The following is a 22643-nucleotide window of genomic DNA, read 5'->3' as shown; positions in this document are numbered from 1 at the left end:
ACTCATTTTTTTACTTTAAAAAATTGAAATATGTACACATGACTTGACACTTTTTAGGCTTTTTAGTTGCAACTACTTCAACAAGAGAAGCAACTAAACATATAATTAGTTATTGCCTATATTATTTTCCTGTGCTTGGGGCTCCATACCAGACTAAGATAGGTAATGGAAATGGCTATTACAGTTATTTGACTACAGTCAAACATTTGAGATGTTTTGTTGACAACTTTATTACCAGGATTCCTTATTATCCTCAAGGATAAAAAATTGTGAAAGAGAGATTATGAAATTTTAATATCTTTATAACTCTCTGAGTGTGGGAAAAGCAGCTATTGGTGCTTCTTTCCTGATTTTACAAAAAGTCTAAAAGGTTGGCGTTTTAAACTAAAAGGGGGGGAGGGGGAGAGAATTATACCCTCCAAAATCACCAAAAGCACATCTTGCTTTTGTGTTATTTGTTTTAAATTTTCTGCAAACTGATGTTAAAGGTCAGTCTGCAGCAGATCGCCACTGGCATCTAGTCACTTCTAGGCTCTAATGGAGAGACCCCCTAACTAATACTTGGAATGGTCCCAACCCTGTTTTAATTTGGGGTCGTGGCTCAGTCTGTATCTTTTCAGAAAAAAGAAAATGGAGCCCAATGGCTGCCTAAAAGATTGGTCCATCAAGTGGACACAGATCTTGAGCCTAATATTTATGATTCTGATGATGAAGAATCTGATAACAAAATCTAGTCAGATACATTGTCATATGTTAGCCATGGAGGACCACAAGACTCTAGATAAGGTTGTTACTTTATCCAGGGTGTTCCCAAGTCTCATCTCCACCCAACCTAAAAGAGGGGACTTCTGCCACTAGACCAAGCAGAGAGGGGCCACCCAGAACCCCCTGTGTTTGGTGATCTGAATTCTTGCTAAGGCTGCAAGGCTAAGCACTGCAAGGGAATATAAATAAAAGTTAAAAATATGTTTTTGGGTTTCCTGAGAGAGAAGCCTGACTGCATAGGGGTTAATGTCAAAAGTATCCCCTCTTCAGGAAAAAGACATCGGGATGGGTATGGCCCTTATGCCTCACTGGACAACAACAGGAGGACTGGAGCCATTACAAGGTCCCCTTTAATTACTGGAGGTCAGGCCTCTATCCCCACCTTGGCAAGATTAGAATTGCCAAGGTCCTTCTATACTTGGAAAAGAGAGGAGACTTCAGGGACAGCCCTGCTTAACACTGAAGGCCTAAAATCAGCTATAAGCCTAAAATCAGCAATAGGCCTGGCTTACTTGCCTCTAACACAAAGTCTCGGGTCTCTATGAAAAAACACTGAAACAGAAGACTATAAACTATTGTAAATAGACAGCTTTTGTTGAAATCTACCAGCCTGAGTAGTCATAGACCTTGTATTTGATCCCTGTCAACCAGCAGTTAGATTATATACTAAAACATTTCCACTTTCAACCTTATTTCCTACATGGCTTAGATAATCATGTTGCTGTTAACTTTTGAACCTTGTGTCTCAAGCAGATAAGTTGCCTTCACACAAGATCTCTCTCAGCAAGCCTGGCCACTCTGTACCCCAGATGGGATGAAATCATGTACCCCATCCAGCTGCTGGCACTGCTCATTTTTATAAACTAAAAAAGGGGGAACAGTGACCTTCCCCCCAAGCCTTGAGCAGGCCTGAGAAACCTTGTTTACCACAACAGACCAAGTGATAGGATCTAGGTGGAGTTACCCACCTTGGCTGCACAGAACACAGAAACAGAACTGGCCCTGGGCTTGCCTTGAGACATCTCTGGCCGTGACCTAGAATGGATTATGGATTATCCCACCCATTTCCAGCTGAGACCAGGAGGGGTTGTGGGTTGGGTCTTCCCCTCTAAATTGATATCTGAACATTAAATCTTTGAGCCTTGATCAGAGAACTTTGTCTTGGCTTCATCTCTTCTCGCCCTCCGCCCCCTTTCATTCCCAGCCCCCTTTCAGGTGAATCCAGTTGACTTGTGTCCGCAGGCGGCTACAGCTGCACACCAAATCAATAATGAAAATTATTAAAAATTCAATTACTAAAATAGATGTATTTGATACCTGATCTGCATACCAGCAGAAATATTGTCTCATATGTATAAAGTAGAAAGAATGGAGATGAATGAAGAAATGATGAAAAGAATTTCTATGAAGAAGAAACAAATTTAAAATAATATATGTGTATATATATAATATGTATATAATATATAATTTACATATATCATATATCATATATTGTATATCATATAACATATATCATATATAGTATATTGTACATCATCATATGTCATATATCATATATAATTCTGTAATAGGGTAGTAATATGGAAGAGGAACTAAGCTACTTTTGAAAGTACCAGTTGTTACATTAGGAAAGAAACACCAACACACTGCCCATATTTCTGCCTAAAAGAATGTTCAATGGGTGGCAATTCACAATCTTATATAATATAGACAAAAGAAGAGTCTCAGTTATATTCACAATTAATGATGTCCAGAAATTCTGTTACTCAATGCCACATATTGCTTATATATACATAATATTTAACCTACATACCTATATAATGGTCACTATAACTTGCTTTTATAAAGGAGATGTCTTTCTCTTTTAGAATCACTGACTGGCACTTAAAAACCAACATACAAAAATAAAGAATAATAATAAAAAAAAGAAAAGCACAGAGAAATGAGGTCGGAAAAAAGTGAGGATGAAGTGAATTTATAAGAATGTGTAATTGGATTAAAATTTCTGAAATAGCCAGGAAAGATGCTATATAGGAAGGAATAAGCTATGGATAAAAGACAAAAATATAGGAAGGACAGATAACCAGGAATATATGGGCCATTTGACCATGCCAGAAAACTTAATAGTGTTCAGTGATTTTGGAAACCCCAGCACCTCATACCAGAAGATGGCAGGTATTGCACCTCTCACAGTCAGGTGACAGCCATGTGACCATTGTACCTCATAGAGGGGGATCCTGACAATCAGTGACATATGGGCAGAACATGAAGATTCCTCATATCAGAAAGGACAGCTCTAACATTTTAGACCATGCCAAGAGATAACATCTTCTATCAGAGCCCAACTTACCCAAAATGTATATAAGATCTTATGCAGAAGTAAAGGTGTCAGAATGCCTTTATCAAGGGTCTTCTGAGACCTTTTGTCATATAAGAGCTTAAACACTTTCTCGGGAAGACAGTTCTTTTCCAGTGCTTTTGCCTCTAGTACCTGCCTGAGCATACTAAAAATTTGCTGCTGGTCTTCCCAAGGTTTATTCATCTATCTGTTATACATTGACTCTAGGACAGATAATGTGATCACACTTCCCCCTCCCTGCTTGACCAGGAGCAGTAAGTGTACTTCCCAACCCTGTTTTTTCTAGCTTTTGAAGAAAGCAGTAGCTGCGTGGATCAGACTCCCCTCTCTAAGAGACTGTAACTCCTTGGCTGTGCCAAACAGTCCAAAGCCCCACAGATGTCTGAGGATATTGTCTAGTATATAGACCGGTAAGTACATATTTTTTTAAAAAATACATATACATATACATCAGTTTCTGTAACAACTATTGACAAAACTAAAGGCTGTAGATTTTTAGAGAAATGTGTACTGTTGGCTTTATACTCCCCAAAGGAAAGAGGTTCCATTGTATTATTGTATAACTGAGAAATAGGCCCTACATGCATTAGAATTAGGGGTTAGGGGCCAGAAATTCCAGGAAATGTTGAAGAAAAATGTATTCTTGGTTTTGAATTACAGCTAAAATGTGCTATGAATTCATGAATTGTAGCATGGAACATATGGCAAGATTGGTCTAACATGGGCTCCCCATACAGGACAACCATTTGTAGATTCTACATTGACCTAGGTTACTGTTAGGAATAACAGAGAAAAGATTTATTAAAACCACACATCAGTCTTTTATGTGAGATTATCTTGGCAAGAAGGACTTTATAAATATATTAAGGATGTATACAACATATGGCTTAAAATCTTTCTCTTCCTCATCAAGACAGTTTTACTATATTCAGACTATATTCAAGATGAAGTGACTTAGCACCACAGAAAAATAAGATTCTTATTACATGATTTGGTTTTGTGGGATAATATACACTTTACTCCCACATGGTGTTTTCTGTTTCTGTTCATTAAACCCAGAGGAAAGAAACAGTCTTCTGAGACTTTTTTCTACACACCTCTAATTATATGTGATGCCTCAATGTACTACCATGCTCAATGATGATAATACATTGTACAGGTAATGACAATATGCTTAATTTGCAGAATTAGTTTGCTAGTAGTTGAAGAAAGAAAGTAAGAAATCAGGAAAAAAGTGAAGAATGTAAAAAAGAAAAATGAAAGATAGGAATGAATAAAACTAAAAGAAGAAAGATGAAACAGTAAAGGACAAAAAGGAGATTATTGAAAAAATAATTAAATAGAAATTTCTGTAAGTTGGTCAGAAGAGAGGTTGAATTTTTTTTATTACATACCTGCTTTTAGTAAGATGTTAAGAAATTGCTTATTTAAATATTTAAATATAGAATTATGTAGATATCCATGCACCACTAATTAAAGAAATATGATCTTCCTACACACACACACACATACACACACACATACACACATGCACACATCTATATCTATGTTGATATTGATAGAGATAAAGATAGATATATCTGATAGTGACTTTCTCAGAATTGAGTCCAAGTTCTTAGGTTAGAGGACTATGGGCACTAAAACTCTGAGCAACATGTCCACAGACTGTAGCTCATGTGATGAACTAACCTAATGACAGCAGTGGGGTACTCTAAAAAAAACAACGATTTGATTCTGTGCATCAAAAACATATTCCTATATATAATTACATGTGATATCTAATTTGCATACCATAGTAGGTAGTTCAAAAAACATTTATTATTAACAAGTGTGTCATTACCTTGAATAAATATTTTTATACATTTAAAAAGAAAATCAATCATTATTTATTTATATAATGTTGCACAGTGTATTTACTTTATCAGGATAAAATACATAAACAATTTTTTAAAAAGCCTCTCAACTTGTCTCTAAATTTTTCTCTCATGATTTGGAAACTCAAAGATTTTCATTAGCATAATACTTATTTAAGTCATCTTGACCTTTTAAACTTTAATTCCTCATTAAGTAAAAACACAAAATACATTCTTCTCACCACTTCATGAGCACTCTGAATACAAGCAGTTTTTAGTGTAATGCAAATCATTCTTCCATATGTGATCAAAAAAATAATTCAAAAGTAGAGCTACCTAGACATGGAAATGATGAATGCTTGCATTTCTCATTTGTGCTATAGAAAGTATTCCAGAGAGTTGTTACTAATGTGGATAGCAGTGAGACTATATTTCAAAAACTGCAGCTATTACAGGATGTCTGTTTTAGAGGCAAATCTCAAAGAAAATGGAAGTTGGAAATTTGAGCCTTAAACTATTTCACCAATATTATTTAACATGTCAATCCCACATAAGGATCTCTTCATATTTTTTATTACAACCTTTAAAAAAGACAGGGACTTCAGGTAATTCATACTACATATCTATAACTACATGTAATACCTAATTTGCATACAATAGTAGATAGTTCACAAAAAATAATTTTAAGAAGTATATCATTAACTTGCATAAATATTTTTATACATCTTTAAAAATATCAAAAAAGAAGTAAATAGAAAGAAAGTTTAAAAAGAAAGAAAAGAATTAATAAAGAAAGTGAACCAAATAATAAAAGAAATAAAGTTGAAGAAGAATATAATTGAAAGAAAATGAGAAATGGAAGGTAAATGTGAGAAAAGTGTGATGAAAAATATAATCATGTCAATATCTCAAGCATAAGAATAAATACATACTTTCAGTGGAAAGAATCTTCCAAGAGTCTCAATTCTGAACATCTGTACCTCAAATGCACATTCATAGAAGAAACTTTATTAAAGCTCAAAACACTAATTGAAGCCCAGAGAATAATAGTGGGAGACTTCAACACCACACTCTAACCAACATACAGTTCATTGAAGCAGAAACTAAACAGAGACAGACTAAAACTAATAAAGGTTATAAACCAAATGGATTTAACAGATATGTACTGAACAATTTGCCTTAAAGCAAAACAACATAACTTCTTAGCACCACATGGTACCTTCTCCAATACAGACTATTTAATCTGTCACAAAGCAAGCCTCAACTGATACAAGAAGATTAAAATAATTCCATAACTTCTATCAGATCATCACAGAAAATGGCTAGACTTCAATAGTAGCAAAATCAAGAACCCACATTACTTTTGGAAACTTAACCTATCACTAATCAATGATAACTTGGTTAAGAAAGAAAAGAAGAAATTAGAGACTTCTTGTAGTTCAATAAAAATAAAGACACAGCATACCCAAACTTACTGGACACAATGAGAGTAATGCTTTCATTAAGAAAATAGAAATATCCTACACCAGAAATTTAAGGACACACCTGAATGTCTTAGAACAAAAGGCAAACTCATCCAGGAGTAGAAGGCAGGTCATAGTCAAACTCAGGAAGGAAAACAAGCAAATAGTAAAAAAGATAATGATAAAATGAATCAACAATAAAAAGATAATTATTTGAGAAAATTATCAACATAAATACACCTCTATCAAAACTAACTGGCACACAGACAGACTCCAAAATAACAGATTTAGAAATTATAAGAGGTATATATCAAGAGAGATTGAGGAAACTTTAAAGAAAACCACCACATCTTACTAGAGAAGCATATTCTCATCTAATCTGGAAAATCTTGATTGAAAAAAAATGATTTTGTAGACAGATACCAAATACTAAACTAGAATCAATAATAAGTCAACTATCTATTCATTACCATATGCACAAAATAAATAGAAGGAGTTATTAAAATCTTCTAACCAAAAAAAGCCAATGGCCAGATGGTTTTTGTGCAAAATTCTAACAGTCAAATATGAGCTTATACCAACACTTCCCAAAATATTCAATAAAATAGAAATAGAAGGAGCACTACCTAACTCATCTTCTGAAGTCAAAATTACATACAGAGAACCCAATGCAAAAACAGAACTTCAGACCAACTAGGCTTATGTATATCAATGGAAAAATACTAAATATAGTTTTTGCAAACTTATCTAATAACACACTACAATCATCATTTACCAGGATCAATTATGCTTTATCACAGGAGAGCAACGTTGTGTCAATATACCAAACCCCTTAAAGAAAAAATGACATGATATTCTCATTAGATAGTGAAAATCATAAAAAAGCACCCCTTTATGTTAAAAGTATTGCAGAAGTTTGGAATTCATGCCTCATATCTAAAAATTAAAAAAAAAAAATATACAGCTAACCAACAGCCAATGTAAAATTAAAAGGAGATATACTTGAAGGAATCAGGGAAAAGACAATGCACATTGTCCCTGTGTCTATTCTTTATAGAACTTGAAGTTCTAGCTATAGCAATAAGACATTAGGTAACCAAGTAAATAAAAATTGGCAAAGAAGTCAGGGTGTTAGCATTTGTAGATGATTTGATAGTATACACAAGGAAATTCAAAATTCTAAATTTACAGCTGATAAACAATTTCAGCAAAGTGGCACGATAAAAAATTTAATTTAAACAAATTAGTAACCTTTATTACTTAGTTACTTAGTTACTTTGTTACTTTTGTTACTTTGTTGGCTAAAAGATAAAGTAGGGAAACAACGCTCTTCCAGGAGTCACAAATGATATAAATGTCCTTGAGGTAACCCTAACCAAACAGGTGAAAAATCTGTATAACAATAATTTTAAGCCTCTCAAGAAAGAAATAGAAGAAGATCTCAGAAGATGTACAGATCTCACATGCTCATGGGATGGTAGGAGTCACATAGTGAAAATGGGAAGTCTACCAAAAGCAATGTACAGATTCAATGCAATCCCCCATCAAAAATTTTCATAAGTTTTCAGTTAGATTCTATTGATTAACCTATCTGTCACTGTAAGAATGCCATGCCACTTTTATCACTATTGCTCTGCATCATATCTTGAAGTCAGGGATGGTGATTCACCAAAAGTTCTTTTATTGTTAAGAACAGTTTTATCTACCATTGTTTTTTTTGTTTGGTTTGTTTGTTTGTTTGTTTGTTTGTTTGTTTTACAATATAAGCATTGCTCTCTCCATATCTCTGAAGAAACATGTTGAAATTTGATGAGAGAGAGAGGATTTATCCCTGGCATGCAGGGATGGTTCAATATTTGGAAATTCATCAATGTAACCCAATACATAAAGACACTCAAAGAGAAAAACCACATGATCATTTCAATAGACGATTAGAAAGCATTTGACAGAATTCAACACTCCTTAATGGTAAAAGTACTAAAAAGATCAGGAATTCAAGGCCCATACCTAAACAGAGTAAAAGCAATATGTAGCAAGCCAGTAGCCACCATCAAACTAAATGGAGAGAAACTTGAAGCAATCCCACTAAGATCAGGGACTAGACAAGGCTACCTGCTCTCACCCTACCTATTCAACATAGTACTGAATGTCCTAACCAGAGCAATTAAACAACCAAAGAATGTCAGAGGGATAAAACTAAGAAAGAAAGAAGTCAAAATATCACTATTTGCAGATAATATAATAATATACATAAGTGACAATAAACCTTCCACCCGAGAACTCCTGAAACTGATAAACAACTTCAGCAAAGTGGCTGGTTATAAAATCAACTCAAATAAATCAGTAGCCTTCCTCTACTCAAAAGATAAACAGGCCAAGAAAAACATGAGAGAAATGACACCCTTCACAATAGTCACAAATAATATGAAATAACTGGATGTGAATCAAACCAAGCAAGTGAAAGATCTGTATGACAAGAACTTCAAGTCTCTGAAGAAAGAAATTGAAGAAGATCTCAGAAGATGAAAAGATCTCCCATGCTCCTGGATTGGCAGGATTAACTTAGTAAAAATGGCCATCTTGCCAAAAGCAATCTACAGATTCAAGAAAATCCCCATCAAAATTCCAAATCAATTCTTCACAGAGATGGAAAGAGCAGTTTGCAAATTCATTTGGAATAACAAAAAAACCCAGGATAGTGAGAACTATTCTCAATAATAAAAGAACTTCTAAGGGAATCACCATCCCTGACCTCAAAGTGTACTACAGAGCAGTAGTGATAAAAACTGCATGGTATTGATACAGAGACAGGCAGGAAGGTCAATGGAAAAGAATTGAAGATCCAGAAATGAACCCACATACCTATGTTCACTTGAGCTTTGAAAAAGGAGCTAAAACAATCAAGTGGAAAAAGGTCACCATTTTCAGCAAATGGTCAGCATGTAAAAGAATGCAAATTAATCCATTCTTATCCTTTTGTACAAAGCTCAAGTCCAAGTAGATAAAGAGATAAAGGACCTTCACATAAAACCAGATACACTGAAACTAATAGAAGAAAAGTTGGGGAAGACCCTCGAATACCTAGGCACTGGGGAAAAGTTTCTGAACAGAACACCAATGGCTTATGCTCTAAGATCAGAAGTTGACAAATGGGACCTCATCAAATTGCAAAGCTTGTATTAGGAAAGGACACTGTCAATAAGACAAAATGGCAACCAACAGAATGGGAAAGATCATTATCAATTCTACATCCCATAATACTAATATCGAACATATAAAAAGAACTCAAGAAATTAGACCCCAAACAACCAAATAACCCTATTAAAAATGGGGTACAGAGCTAAACAGAGAATTCTCAAGTGAGGAAACTTGAATGGCTGAGATGGCTCCTCAGAAAATTGGACATAGCATTACCAGAGGACCCAGCTGTACCACTCAGGGGCATATACCCAGAAGATGCTCCAAATTATAACAAGGACGTATGTTCCACTATGTTCATAGCAGCCTTATTTATAATAGGCAGAATCTGTAAAGAACCCAGATGTCCTTCAAGAGAGGAATGGGTACAGAAAATGTGGTACATATACACAATGGAGTATTGCCACCTATTAAAATGATGAGTTCATGAAATTCTTAGGCAAATGGATAGAATGGGAAAATAGCATCCTGAGTGAGGTAACAAATTACAAAATAACACACATGATATGTACTCAGTAATAAGTGGATATTAGCCCCAAAGCTCACAATACCTGAGAAACAAGCATAGAAAACATGAAGCTCAAAATGAAGAAAAAAAAAAAAAGGAAAGACCAAAGTGTAGGTGTGGTGGTCCTACTTTTAATGAATAACAAAATACTTAACCAGATTTCCCAGGTCTAAACCTCTAGCCTGGAAACCAAAGGAAGGCACTCAGAGCTCCACCTATATTGGTATTTGAGGATGGCCATGTCAACAATCAGTGGAAGAGCAGAGCCTGGGTCCATGAAATTTTAGATTACCTAGTGTTAAACAATTTGAGAGCAGGAAGGTGTGAATGGGTTTTTGGGTGGGGGCACACACTCATAAAAGTAGGAGAAGGAGGAAGATGATACAAGGGGTTTGGGGTGGGGGAAGTGGGAGAGGGTACAACATTTGAAAGTAAATAAATAACATATCAAATTTAAAAAATCAATTAATAGTTCTGGCAATTGTAGTAAAGCAGTTGAGACTTTTTTCAATAATCCATTATGGGGATTTTGTATAATACTCTAAAACAAGGTATTGAGAAAAGGGCCCATAAAACTTTAAAACAATCTTCATAAAATAAAAAAGAGGAAGGTAAATATCTGAACACCACATATTTTTTAAATCAAAGTCTTTTTATAATAAATTTAAAAAGATTAATGCCAAGGAACTTTCTGCTGAGTGTCTATGGCACCATTCATCTAGCCATACTTTGCCTAGGTGAAAAGAAAGGATCCACTTACAGACAAATGGCATGATCTTGACCAGGTATCTAATATGAGGAAGAGGGCATTTTTTTTTTTTTTGTAGGATGCTATAGAAACATGGTGGCTGCCAGAATGATTGTTGAGATATGGTGATGCTGAGACAAAGAATGATGCTCACCGGTGACCTAGTTGACTGCCTTGACAAACGTGATTGGGAAGCTGTATTGGACATATGTTCCTGACCCACCTTTGCCTTCCTAAATCCCAGATGGGATGAGCTGCCTTGGCTCAAGTTTTTAGACCTTGTGGGACGGACAATCAACAAGAGAAATTATAATGTCTCTTGTATTTTTCTTAAAGGGGACCATCTATTGATAGGACTCAATCATGTACTGGTCTAGAAATGAATCCAATATTGGCAATAACAGTCTACATTTGAGAGGCTGGATCTTGACATTTTCAGAGACATATCTGGAATTTAGTGGCAGTTCCCTATGATATTATCATAGCAACATAAAGTTGGGACATGATCTGGATTTCAAACAATGGTTAGTGCATGTTTTCATGTTCTTTTAATTGTCAAGTTAAAATTGTCCCTTCTATAATATTTATTGTAAGTTTTATTGACTGTATAATTTCTAATTGTGTTAGTGTGTTAAAGAAATGCATGTCTGTTATGGGGGTCTATCAACCAGCTTTTGTCTTACTGCCCTGAGGATTAGAAAACATTGATTCTCTGAAAAAAGCTTGAAAGTGCTGAAGAAGTGAATTAGGCTTTAAGCAGAAGCAAGAGGGTAGTGGGCTTGAGTATTGCTGGTATAACAGCTTTAATTTTATTAATTGCTAGCACCCCTGCTTCTACAATAGCATTGACACAAGGAGTTAAGACAGCTATTTTTGTTAACTATCCAGCAAATTAAAATGTTACTAATGTAATGAGTAGACAAAAAAATTATGTACATGTCTAGAAATATTGATTGATGGTCTATAACCTGTTTAAATTATCTGAAAGTTGTTCAGGGTTCAAGAGTTTAAATCCATCTCAAGTGTTATCATGAATATCATTGGAGTAGTGTTACTTGTAAAATCTACAATGATTGTCATTATAATTAGAAAAAAGTTTAAGGACACCTGTAAGGTGTTTGGCATAATCCTCACACCTCTTTGCCTGTTTTAACTTTGCATAGTGAGATTGTGAATTTAAGCAATGCTGCTCTGTTGAGCTTTGATGCTTCAGATAATGCTGATAAAATTATCCATGGCCTGAGGTCAGTATTTCCATTTTGGTCAAACTTCAGGAATGGCATATATAGCTTAATCATGTTAGCCCTTTTTGTCTTGGGAATACTGTTTCTCCTGCCCATCTTGGTAAAGGTTGTCTCTAACTACATCAACAGGCTGGCAGCCAAAGTAAATGACTTGAAATTGAAAATAGACTTCTAGACAGAGCTATTAACTTAACAGGCTGGCAAGCCAAGGATGGGTAAGAGTCTACACAGAGCCTTATTAACTTAAGACAGAAGTGTGTTGCTTTAGATAATGTATATTCTATGATAAGTAAAGGAAGCTTTCATGTCAGAATGACTTAATACCAGCTCAGTCTGGTTTATGCAATAAAAAGGAAGAGATGTGGAAAGCTTCTGGGGCTGCCTGGCAATAATCTGACATTAGCCAAGGACAGGAAAATAGACTGCTTAGAAGAAATCTGACATAGGCCAAGTACAAGGAAATGTACTTCAGACAGAGATCTGACATTAGGCTAAAACAAGGACATAATTTCAGGCTTAAATATAAATTCTAGCCTAGAACAAAGAAGAAATTTCAGGCAGAAATCTAAATTCTATCCTAGAACAAAGATGAAATTTCAGGCAGAAATCTAAATCTTAAGCTAGAACAAAGAAGCAGGCTTCAGGTATGAAAATGACCCTGGGATAAGACAGAAAACTAGGCTCAGATGTTTTGACCAAAATACCTGATAAGCCATTAGAAATAGTGATCAAAGGAATAATCACAGAATTCTGGTTAGTGCCATGAATGTTCTTGGACTTTCTGGGTTTATTGTCATGCTTGTTCCTTGACTATTTGCATTTACTGAATTGCTAGTTCCTCAACCCTAATCCTTGCATATAATTTAAACAGTAGAAAGTCAAAAAGGGGGGGGGGAAGGGATGGGATAGGGGATTAACTGGAGGTGGAGAATGGGGAAGGGAGATGGCATCTGAAATGTAAATAAAATATTGAGTTAAAAAACAACATAGGAACCTTCCATTTCAGGCAAAAATATTTGAAATTGGTAGAAAACTCATTGATAGAGACCAGAAAGTGATATGTATAACAACTTTAGTAAAGATTATAATTGCAATATGAAACTGAAAAACTCATGTACAGCAAGGAATAAACTGAGTAAAGAGCAGACTAATTACTAAAAACATATTTTTCATTTACATTTCTACTATAATTATAAATATTAGTAGGAAAATGAGGTCCAGCAACAGCTCCAACGTGAGATCTAGCTCAAGGGAAGGTCCTCAGGCCTGACACTACTACTGAGGCTATAGAGTGCTCACAAAACTGGGCTTATAATGACTGGGCTCTGAAAGCCCAACAATCAGCTGAGTCACATGCAGATATTTATACCCAACCAATGGACAAATGATGGTGAACACTTTGGTTGAATTGGGAAAAACCTGGAAGAAGTTGAAGGGGAGGGTGACCATTTACAAGGATCAAGAGTCTCAATTAACCTGGAAAGTAAAGATTTCTTATACACTAGAGAAATGAGGCAGCATACACCAGCTGATATGAGGACCCCAACACATATACAGCAGAGGACTGCTGGGTCCTGGTTTTGTGGAGAAGCTGTGCCTAAACCTGAAGAAATTGGAGGCCTCAGGGAGAGGGGAGGTATGGTGAGTGGAGGGGTGGGAATGGAAACATCATCATGGAGATGGGGGAGATAAAGATGTATGGAATGTAGAATAGTTACAGAGTGGATGAGGAGGTGATAGAATCTGGACTGTAAAAATAGATTAAATAAAATTTAAATTAATAAAAAATATAGAAAAATTCACAATAGAAGAAAAATAGAATCAGTAAGAGACGATTTCTAGTAGATAGTCATGGCCCCTAGTTGAGGGATGTGGCTATGAACTCATCTTAGGAATTTAAACCCAGAAATGTTCATGCACAAAGGAAAGACAGGGAGAAAAGTGGAACAGAAACTGAAGAAAGGGGCATCCAGGGAACCCCCTCGCTTAGGGATCTATCCCATTTGCAGACAAAAAATTAATAAACACCCTTAATAATAAGTAAACTGAAATGAAACCTAACAAAAAAGTTTATGTTGCCCCAGTAAGAATGACTAAGATGTAGTGATGAATAGATAACAAATTCTGCAGTTGATGTGGTGATAATATAGATGATGCCAAGAAGCACTTCCTGTCAACAGTCTGTTATAGATGTCCCATGAGCATCTCTGCCAGAGTCTGACAAACACACATGCAGATACGCATAGCCATCCTTTGACTGAGCATAGGGATCCCAATGGAAGTATAAGGGGAAGGACTGTGTTAGCTGAAGGGAATTGCAACTCCATAGAATGAACAATATTAACTAACCAGAAGACCCAGAGCACTCAGAGAGTAAACCCACTAACCAAAGAGTATGCATAGAGAACTCCATGTCTCCAGATACATATGTAGCCAAAAATGTGTATCTCACATCAATGTTAGAAGAGGCCCTTGGTCTGCAGTGGTTAGATGCCAGAGAATGGTAGGGGTGATAGAGTAGAGGTAGGAGTGGATGGAAGAACACTTTCAAAGAGACAAAGGGGATGGGGAAAGGCATGCATGGAATGAAGGGGGATTATGGAAGGGTAACTGGAAAGGGGAATATCATTTAAATTGTAAACAAATAAAAATGATTATTTAAAAGATATATATCTAAATGATGAAAAATACAAAAGAAGTGATGCTCACCAAATACTATGAAAGCGGAACAAGGAGATGTGTATGACTGGGAGGGGAACAAAGTATGTAATTAAGACCTACATCTCTGTTTTTAGGAATAAACTGCAGTTTTAAATTTGAAAAAATAAAACTCATCAAGAAAATAGTGTACAGTGGGGAAAAAATAAAATTAGTGAGGATTGTAGGACAAAACATCTCTGTAGTTTTATGTCAATGAAAAATGTGTCATATATAAAATAAGTGTGTACTCTACTGCATGACACAGATTTTACTTTGAGAACATAGTCTCCCTGAATGCATTATACAATGCAAATGATGGAATACTTTGCCAAAATGCAGTAACTGATCGCTTAGAAATTATAGCATGTTTAGAATGATTAATTTGTTACACAATGTATTTGAAACATAAGTTTCAAAAAACTCAAGATTTGTTCCTTTAGAGACTAAAATAGTTGAAAGTATAGGAACTCTGGTCTTTGCTACTAAGGAATGGGTTATGCATATAAAAAATATAAAGGACAAAATAGATGAATAGCTGTGTCTACTGGATTAGGAAGGGTAAACAAGTTTTTACTCAACAATGGGGTCTGAGGATTAGAATACAGATTTGACCACTTGGAATCCATTACTAAAGGAATGTAGTGTATAATTTTTATGTAAATGAATTAGGGATTTTGGCATAGCACTGGCAAAAAAAAAAAAAAAAAAAAAAAAAAAAAAAAAAAAAAAAACCTGCAGAAGTAAATAATACTGCTCATTGCACAAAAAAGTTTTGGAAAAAAACAATAGAAACGTATTCAGATGAAATCAATAAATAGGAGGAAAAAATTGTTTAAAAATAGTCAAGGAAAATTCTCATCATTTTCCTAACCTGTTTATCACATTTCTGTTTTCATGTAAATTCTGTAAACACAGGTTTTTACCTTTGTAGAACACTCAGCTGTAACTTTTTTTTTTTTTTTTTTGCATTTTTTTTCTTGATGATTGACATTCCTGAAAGTTCTTTGGAAAAATAAAGGATTTGAAGAAAAATACCATATTCGATTATGTATTATATATGACAAAGAATACTCTAACCCCTAAAAGAATAATTTGAACTCAAAGAATCATAGAGAAAACATGAAAGCTTGTCCCTGAGCACAGGGTCAGTTCAAAAGTAGCTCAGTCACTTGTTAGCTTGCAATTGCCTCCTTTTATGACAAGCTGAATTTACACTGATCCATTCATCATTTTCTCCAGACCCATAAATCACTAACACTGATTCTTGGAAACAAATGGACCTGAATATAACTTTAAAAATATAACTATATCTATACCTATAAAAGTATAACTGTAACTCCAACTCCAAATATGTTTGTGTACATGTGTGAATGTGTGTGTGTGTGTGTGTGTGTGTGTGTGTTTGGTGTTGGTATATATACGGATCTGTGTTTGTGTGTCTGTTTCTTCAAATGAATGCTGGATATTGCAGAAATGAAAAGAATTTTGAAAGAGCAAAAGGGACTTAGTAATTATATATGATACATTCAATCCATGTGTTTATGATTTGTGCCATTTTAAGCATCTTTCACATGGTATCCCATAACACTTTACTCCCTTTCCATCATATTGAACCTGTCCTACATTGTTTAAGATGACAACCAGGACTCATCTGCCTTCCTGTGGACCAGGGTTGGTCTTAGGGTAATTACGAGGTCACACTTGTGTACACAATGGTATATTATGACCTCACTAGTCTGGTATATAAGGCCAGGCAGCAAGCAGCTCACACCAGTTATCATCAGGCAGGGTAGAGAAAATATATTACAAAAGACTGTTCCAGTTTGATTGATCTAACTTCTCTTGCCAGATTTCAAATTAATATAGATAATAGTGAGCTGCCATGAACCTTGAGTTTATCCTCCTTGGGAGCATTGTGTTTGCATTCATTTTCTTCATCATAAAATTTTTATTACAGGTAAGTTGTCTATAGGTGATTGTATTAACATTAACATGACACAGTAAATGGGTGGGTATAGTTTTGTATGACTATGGAAACACTGAAAAGACTACTGGATACTGGATGTATTTAATGTGGTACCTTAATGCCCTACAGATTTCTGACACCTGACACATTTTTTGATTTTATTAAGGCTTAAACAGTTACTGTTGGTTAGAAAACAATATAGTTCACTAACAATGTGTTGAAGTCTTTAGCAAACCTCTCATTTGACATGAATTAACACGAGTAATGAAAATACCCATTTCCCAACAGTACATCATGTTAAAAATGGGTATTTTACTCTTGAATTCTCTCTTTACTATGATAATTTTTTGTCTAAAACAAAGTTCCTTGCTATAGGACTAAAATCATAAGTGTAAATGTTTATATAATAGAATCAATGATGAATTATAGATAATATAGGTAGGTCTTGCTAAAAACAGAACTTGGCTTTGTCAAAAAAAAAAATCATGATTTTATCTTGTATCTTTGACTCTCCAAAATATATTTATGATTTCTTCATAAGTTGTAGATTGTGTGTTCCCTGAAAATTTCTGGTCTCTCTCTCTGTCTCTCTCTCTGTCTCTCCTTCTGTCTGTCTCGTTCTCTTTCTGTAGATATAGATGATAGATATAGATGATATATAGATAGAGATAGATAGTCTCAATTGGTTTCCTATATTGATTGAGGTTCTTTCTAAATATATTAGAGTCATGTTTTAAGAAGCCCTTTCTAGACTTGCAATCTTGTAATATTTTCCATTGACATTGACTTTGCTGAAAAAGTGAGTTTAATGTACAGGAAATGCCCACCTTACAAATAATGAATTATTTTAAACATCTGTCACTTTTCCACTTATATCTTCTTTCACTGCCTGCTATATCTCTAATTTGAGCCATTTTTCACTTTATGACCATCTTGATTTGAAAAATTTGGGTTATTTTCAATTATTCCCAAATCCAATTTTCTGTGTGAGTTGATGTTTTGTTTGTTTGTTTGTTTGTTTGTTTTAACTGAAAAGCAAATGGAGGACACTTTGCCATAAGAATCACAGACACTGCTGGAGGATACCACATAGCTTCTCAAGGTAAGACGATAAAAATGGTTTTCATTTTTTCTCACTTTGTATCTGTGATACTCTAGCACACCATGCCATCAGCATTGCTTGTGGTAATTTTGCCCATTATCATAAAGAAGAAATAAGGAGGAAGTTATTCCAATTTCTAGAAAAGTAAAGAGTTGAAATTTATTTTGCAGATAACGTCAAATGAAAGCCATCAAAGTTTACATCTACTATAAAGCTAAGAACAACTCCTCAGTCAAACAAGAACAATGATGTGCATCTTTCTGTCAATGATTTCAACCATGTTGTGATGATTGCATTCCCACAGTCAGTAGTCATATATAAGCACATGCTAGTTGATCAAGAACTCATACAATGGCAAATGCCTCAAATGAAAAATTTCCTGTCTTTCAGAAATCTATTTGGCAACATTAAGATTTGGGAGATACAGACTATGAATGTTGCAACAGGCAGTACCAGCAGAACCAGCCAATAAAATATTGAATTAATTCAAATCATTATTTTTGTAAATGAGTATTATTTATGAGACAAAGTCCACTCTGATACTCCTTATACATATTGTAAATTATATTCAAATAATTAATTATGTGTATTTGCTAAATCATATTGCATGAAATAACATTTAAAATCACAATAAAAAATTCAATTCAAATTGTTTAGTATTTATCAGTTAGATCCAGTTAAATTTTATAACTGAAATGCCACAATCACACTGAATATAAATTTCAAAATTTCATGTAAGAATTATAGCATGAAATTATTACTGTCTACAATGTTTATTAAAGTGACAGGAATTACATGAACTTTTTTAATTAGAAAAAGTAACATATTTAATCCATGAATTTTTAGTAAGAGCTACCCTTTTATAAAATTAATGAATTTCTAAAAATAGGTTATATATCTATCTCTCTTTCTACTCTTTGTCTCTCTGTCACTCAGTCTCTCTGTCTGTCTCTCTCTCTATATATACACCTATATATACACAGATACATAATATTATATATACATATGTACACATATATAATATATAATATAGGTGTATTTATACATATATATGTATGTATGTGTATATGTATATACACATATATGTATGTACACATGTATATACATGTATGTATATATACATATACACATAATACACATGTATACACATATACATGTACACATACATACATATATATGTATATAATCATCTCAATCTAAATATACAAGTCTGTAACTTCACTTGTGGTCACATTTTGAAAAAAGGTACCCGTGTGTCAAATTAATACAGATTAGTTATGCATTTGTAATGATTTACTATGTGTCAGAATCATTCCTGTAGCATATGAATAGCCTATAAAAGTGCAATTTCTGTGAAATATATTTATCTGCCTCAGAGAAATCATAAATGCATACTGAAGGATTGCCTGCTTATTTCAACTTCCTTGAATCCTCACAGGATGCATTCATTTGTCGAAATGAGATTCTAGTGATTATGCACTGAGCTCTTGTATCAATAGATCCAGAGAGCCAATGCCAAAGGCATGGTTTCATAATGTCTTTGGAAAGAGTTATATGAAAGGTTGTGGAAGTCTCCCAAGAGAGGAACTCTAATAAACTACAAATAGTGTACAATAATCTAGACCTTGAGCCCAAACAAAGATTAAATCTACAATATGGAAGCATACAAGGACAGGACCATGCACCCATAATATATGAGAAAAATAAAGCTTGGTTTTGGCCCCTGAATACCTTTTGTTGGAATTAATATGTCTCTTATGTCTGCATGTAGGTACTCCTGCTCCAACTTGATAGCCGTGTGTGGCTTTAGTCAGTGATGATGTGCCAAGAAATGTAGTGATTTCAAAAGGAAAGGGGTGTTGTGAAATAGGTGGGCCCCCTATTCTCATAGGTGAAAGTGCCAGATGGGAAAAGTGGCCATGTGCTGGAGAAATCCTTCTTTTATTGGAAAGTAAGGCAGGTGAACAAATGTGTGAAAGAATGAACAAATGAATGAATGTGTAAAAAGCATTGGATTCCTCACTCCTTTGAAATTAAAAAAAAAAAGAAAATGCCCATCTATATAAAGAAAACATCCATGATACCAAGAAAATGTACCAAGATATGAAATATTCTTCAGTAGACAAACAGTTAATAAACATACTTATACTTTACTCATCTACATATGTAGGATTGGGAGAGGCAGCCTGGTTTCAGTTGGAACATAAGCTGGAAAACCCTATGAATGTGGTGACCCTGACAGATGGCAGGTATTTTGCCATGCTCTCAGACTCATGGTTCCTGACAAGAGGCCTCCATAGATTTGTGTCATTCTGTCATAAGGTGACAATGGCCCTAGCCCCTCCAGAGGTAGAGGAAATGACCACAGGCCATGTAGCCTCAAAATGATCTCCAAATAATGAAACACTTAAAAGACAGGAGGGTTTAGTCAATTAAGCATTCATTACCAGACAGTCCTCTCTGTAAAAGGTATTATAACTTAGGCCCTCCCTGGGAAACCAGCTTAGGATTTTACTCAACTTGTAGATACAGAAAGCTATATTTCAAACAGAAACTGATACATCTTGTTGGAACGCAGTATTCTGGCTCTGTGCCAGTATAGACTGACACTTTCAACCACCATTTTGGAATAGATTTTACAGGTAAGTATGTAGAGAGTCAAGGGATGTCCATGCCACAGCAGATCAACATGCTCAAATTTATTGTAAGAAATACACTTCTTGGCCATTTTTTATAGTAGTATATTTTTATTTTCCTGTGTTAAAATATACAAACATAAAATAATTTAAAGGAGAAAAAGTTATTTAAAATTTCAATTCAAAAGATATAGAAATTATAATGAATGGGAAAGAATAAGAATATAGCTAATTCTATATTCATTTTCACACAGGAAATAGATAACAAAAATGGGTACAGGTATAATTCTTGAAATACTTCACTAAGTGATGTCCTTCTTAGCACAAAGCTGAACATCTAGAGCTAACATTTCCTGAAAATAATGACTATTTAGTGGTTTACTGAGCAAATACATTAATAGAAATTTCATTCACCTTTATAGTAACAATTGGGACCTACCTGGATGCATGCAAAACTGTTATAGCTGATTATAGGCCACCAACTATGGAATTATAATGGTCTTATGTGGCAATATAAAGACACTTCTATTGAAGATAAGCCTACATTGTAAGTACTGGGAATGACAACAATGTATTTATTCTAGTGTATTTGGTATTAGTATTGCTGGGTGCAGATGGAATTGTTGAGTGTTTTAGCATACTGACAACTCTTGCATAGGTCTAGAGTTCTTTATCAGAAATAGTGAGGTGCCTCCAACCATTCTGGAATGTATGTATACATGAAGACTATACACTCACAGACACACACACACACACACAGTAAAAGTTAATTTAATAAATATTAAAATGCTTTTAAAATAAAATAGATGAACTAATAAATACAAAGATTATAAATTACTAAAAAGTTAGACTGAAGAAAAAGGAATGCTGATTTGACATTCTGCTTCCTTGGGAAATGCTTTTTAACAGATATTATTCAGATCTTGTATAATTTATGTTATTTGGATTGTGGTTTATATCATCTCTAATGTAAGTTATTGTATAACATTCAAATTTTATTATGACTTTCTATGAGTTTCAATATTCTACTTTAGTAGTCTATACTTTCAAATATTACAGAAAAAGAATAAATGGAATTGAATCAGTAGCCTCATTGGTGTATTTTATATATTATTTTCAGTTTGTTTCATTATCAGTTACAGTCAGTGATATATATATATATATGTATTTACATATACATATATATACTAATATGTATGTATATATATCATATACAATATGTATGTAATATATGATATATATGTCATATATATAATAAATATATATATCAAAATAAAATAGTTTATTTTCAATAATAAACTATTATTAAAATTATTATTTAAATAAAATAATAATTTTCAATATTTTGTTTAGTTTCAAAAACTAAAACAACCATGTATATATATATATTCATAATATATTTAATATATAATTAATCTTATAAAAGTATATATTCATTAAACATTAATGTATATGTTCATTATATATTAAGTAAAATATATTATTTATATATATTCATATATATTTATATTCATTCATATTGTTTGTTTTATTTTTTGAGATTTTATTATGAAATTATTTTGAACTTTATGAAGCTTGTCTTGATTTGAAGCTATGTGTAATGTATTCTTTTAAAATTATACCATTTTTCTGTAGTAGATTTCTTAACTTATCAATTATCATTCTTTGCAAATGGACTGTATCCATTGCTATTTGAAGAGCAGGTGGCAAATACTGTGCTCTAAACCACCTTAATCTGTATTCAGAACTACTATTTCTACATTAAGCATTGCTTATTTGCCTCTCCACAACACAGAGGCTGTGACAACTTTTCCCATGATTCCATGACTTGAGGTTAAATTATTTATATAAATCATCACATTACTATATTTTCTATTTTTAAATTGCTTGTTTCTATCTCTCTGTGTGTCTCTGCCTTTCTTCTCTAACTCTTTTACTTCTCTCTCTCTCTCTCTCTCTCTCTATATATATATATATATATATATATATATATATATATATATTATATATTATATATACATATTTGTATATCTATGTACATATAAATATGTAAATGTGTAGATATGTATACATACACATATATTCATACATGTATACATAT

At 33.8% G+C, this 22643-nt stretch overlaps 1 long non-coding RNA gene across 1 annotated transcript; it reads left to right on the top strand.

Annotated features, from left to right (window-relative positions):
• Positions 1-16639: 16639 nt before the first annotated feature.
• Positions 16640-18366, top strand: LOC143433925 (uncharacterized). Its single transcript, XR_013070059.1, has 3 exons — positions 16640-16795; positions 17841-17906; positions 18077-18366. It is a non-coding gene; the product is annotated as an uncharacterized LOC143433925 (long non-coding RNA).
• The last annotated feature ends 4277 nt before the right edge of the window (positions 18367-22643 follow it).

The sequence above is a fragment of the Arvicanthis niloticus genome, assembly GCF_011762505.2.
Source record: "Arvicanthis niloticus isolate mArvNil1 chromosome Y unlocalized genomic scaffold, mArvNil1.pat.X SUPER_Y_unloc_1, whole genome shotgun sequence".
Lineage (NCBI taxonomy): Eukaryota > Metazoa > Chordata > Mammalia > Rodentia > Muridae > Arvicanthis > Arvicanthis niloticus.
Note: the sequence above shows the minus strand (reverse complement) of the source record. Positions and strands in the feature narration are given on the sequence as shown.